A 3,909-nucleotide genomic window follows, 5' to 3' on the forward strand; every position below is an offset into this window, starting at 1 on the left:
CCTAAAAATGCCTGGCATTGTTGTAGAATTATGTAGAATTTTCTTCCCAGTTTATGAAGTTCTGATGAGTTGGTATGAAATCCTAAAAGGTGGAAGTTGAATATGACAGATGTTGCATGTCGATCTGGATCTGCATGATGACGTAACCAACAAACACATGCAAAAAATAATTAATACATAGATGTTTAAGACACACACACACATGCATGTTTGTATGTGAGTGAGTGTTTGTGTATTTGTGTGTGTGTGCGTGAAAGAAGTGTTGCTCATTTGAATAATCCGCTATTTTTCTTACGCAATTCCTACATACATTCTACGTGTTCTTACGCTTGCTTGTGCCTTTGTTGGTGTGTGTGTTTGAGTGTGTGAATTGTGTATGGATTTGCATGTGAGTGTGTGTTTATTAAAATTTGCGTTTTCGTTTCGTTCGAAGGGCCTCTTGTTCCTAGTATATAATTTAAAAAAAATTACGATCACGTATCGTCATCATCTTCTTTTCCACCATCATCATCATCATCTTCACCACCATCTATCATCACCACCATCATCATCATCACCGTCGTCATCATCCCATGAACATCAACGTGCTTTTCTTATCGTTACTCTTATTATTATTTTTATTATTATTATTGATGTTCCTGTGATGACGCAACGACGATGACGTAAGCAGGGATGTGCTGATCTGTTGGCACAATGAGATTTCACGCACATCTCTCCTAAGAGGTAACTTGACTCTTTGAGCAAGCATGCGTTACCAAATTAATAATTTGTTTTCTAGTTTGTGCTCGCGTGTGTTGTGTGCGTGCGTGTGCGTGCGTGCGTGCGTGTGTGTGTTTATATGTGCCTGCATGTGTATATATCATGATTTTATCACTATCAATACTTTTTCATCATCATCATCACTGCTATATCATCACATTATCATTTTTCAAAACAAAGATTCATGGAAACAGTATCACATTCGTATGTTGTATCACATTTATTATTCTCATTATTATTATCATTGTCATAATCATCATCAGCGACAACATCGTCATCGTCGTCGTCATTATCGAGACATGACCCAATTAATAGTGTTTGTAGCCAGCATAAGACATCCCAAAATTAGAAAGTCCTATGTATCTACTATCTTCTAGCCTCAAATGCGTGTCTGAGTGTGTGTGTGTGTGCATCTGTGTGTGTGTGTATCTTTGTGTGTGTGAGTATGCGTGTGTGTGTGAGTATGTGTGTGTTTGTGTGTTTTTATGAGCTGTTTCACTCTATAATTAAGCGTTGATGAAAAAGAAGAATTGGCTGCAAATATAGTTTGATCTGAAAATAAATATATTCAATTATGCTAGACAGACAGATAGACAGACAGACAAATAGACAGAAAAACAGCAGTAGAAAAATAGGGGATAGGATAGAAAAGTGATAAGACAATAAAACAAAAGAGCAACAGACAGATGCGCTTGCGAAATAAAATTAAAGCACTTTCAAAAGGAGACAATCATAAAAAAAGAACACAGATAAAAGAACAAACATCGATAGGCCACTGAAATTAACTTTTAGTTGCACCTTACTTTAACGTATTTTGTTACGTCAATTTACTATGCGTGTTCGTGAGTGTGTGTGTGTGTGTGTGTTTGCACATACAATTTGTGTGCGTGTGTGTGTTTGCCAGTGCGCGTGTGTGTCTGCATGTGCGTGTTTATAAGTAAATATTCTTATCTGACTACTCTTTCTTACTCCACAGAGTATGCAAAAGTGAATTCACACGTAGTAAACCGACTTCAGTTATTATTTGATATTTAAAATAATTTTCAAAAAATGTTGACACCTGAAATGGATTGATCGTCTGTGTGATTACTGTAACCAACATCGTCGTCGTCGTTGTCATCATCGTCGATTAGTTGTTGTTGTTTTCGTTGTTGTTGTTGGTGTTGTTGGTGTTGTTGTAATTGTTGTAATAGTTGTTGTTCAAACTCTCTTTTGAGCTTTGTATTAAACGCCGAGGTGAAAAATTGATGGTGTTGTTGCTGATTGCAGTCAATTGTGTTGCTGTTGTTGTTGCTATTGTTGCTATTATTATTATTATTATTATTAATGATGTTGTTGTTGTTGACATTGTTGTTAGTGTTGTTGTTATTACTGATTCTTTCGTAATTAACTGGGTTTCTTCTGTTGTGAAGATCTATAAATAGCAGTTTTTTTTGCAATTTTAAATACAAAACATTTACAATATTAAAAACACACACGTACATCCGTACAGTTAAAACATGCGTGTCAAAAAACAAATCAATAGGATTTTTCAAAAAGAGGTTGCGATGTCTAACGTAGTATCAATTACAGTAAAAGTATTCCTAGTAAAAATGATAAGTTGGTGTTTGTTCTGTCTACAAAGAAAAACTTAAAATCACATTATTTACAAGTCTAGTAGGCATGGTAATATTTTTCAATAATTTGTAAGAATTACTGATGAAACAAAAATGATATTTTATTATTTAGTTGGAGTACTAGGTATAAGTGGTATTAATTTTCATCATCGTACAGTATTTATTAACATACGTTGGGATTAAGATAGTATTTGCAATAGTATTAGTATTAAAAAGGCAGTAGTAGCAGTAGTGATACTACTACTACAACTACTACTACCACAACTATTACTACTACTAGTAGCGGTAGTAGTAGCAGAAGTAACAGTTATAGAAGTAAAAGAAGTAGAAGTAAAAGAAGTAGAAGTAAAAGAAGCGGCGGCAGCAGCAGCAGCAGTAGTAGTAGTAGTAGTAGTAGTAGTAGTAGTAGTAGTGGTGGTGATGGTGGTGGTAGTGGTAGTAGTAGTGACGGTGGTAGTGGTAGTTGTAGTACAGGTAGTAGTAATAGTAGTAGTAGCAGTAGTACAGTAATAGTAGTAGTAGTATTAAGGTAGTAATAGTTTACTTTTTAATTAAACTAATGTTCATTAGCCTCAGGGCATCAACAATGATATAAGAATATCATTTCAAAATTCCATTTTTGCGAAGATACAAAGATACCAATGTCTACGTGTGTATAGAATACAATTACAAGAACATACAGTAGGTATAGTTGTGTACAATACATGTGTACACGCAAATGTATGCGTTTATTGTGTACATCTTATGTGTAGTGTACATTTAAGCACATAAGATGATGATTTATATCCCGTGTATGTAAATTATCGACAGTCATTAGTGATTAAATGCGGGTCATTGTATGAGCATGTGTGTATTTTTGTTTATGTATATTTGTTTGTATGCGTTTGTATGTGTTTGTTTGGGTTTGTATGTGTTTGTATATGTATAATAGTTTAAATGCCTTTGTTTGTCTGCAAGGGTTTGTTGTATGTGTTTGTTTATATAAGTTTGCTTGTATATGTATGTTTGTTGTATATATATATATATATATATATATATATATATATATATATTATAATGTATATCACTTTGTATATACATATAATTATCTATAATAACACTATATATATATTTATAAATTCTATATATAGATAGATGTTCCTTGATAGAGCCGACATTTTCTCATTTCATGGTATAATTCGCAGTCATAATCTGGTATTAATGGGTATTTGATTAGAAATTGATGCGGTATTGATGTACTTAGTAGTGTTTTTACATGTCTGACTGTGTATTTGCGGACATATGTGTGTGTATGTTGGTATATGTGTGTGTGTGTGTGTGTGTGTGTGTGTATGTGTGTGTGTGTGTGTGTATATATGTGTGTGTGTGTGTGTGTGTGTGTGTGTGTGTGTGTGTGTATGTGTGTGTGTGTGTGTGTGTGTGTATTAGCAACATTTACTCTTATTATTATGTAAATTAATGAGAAAATTTGTTTTGTTTGATCTGTTTTAGTAATAAAATAAAATAAAATGCTAATAATATATTAATAATATAA

This window comes from Helobdella robusta (assembly GCF_000326865.2).
Source record: "Helobdella robusta unplaced genomic scaffold HELROscaffold_39, whole genome shotgun sequence".
Classification (NCBI taxonomy): domain Eukaryota; kingdom Metazoa; phylum Annelida; class Clitellata; order Rhynchobdellida; family Glossiphoniidae; genus Helobdella; species Helobdella robusta.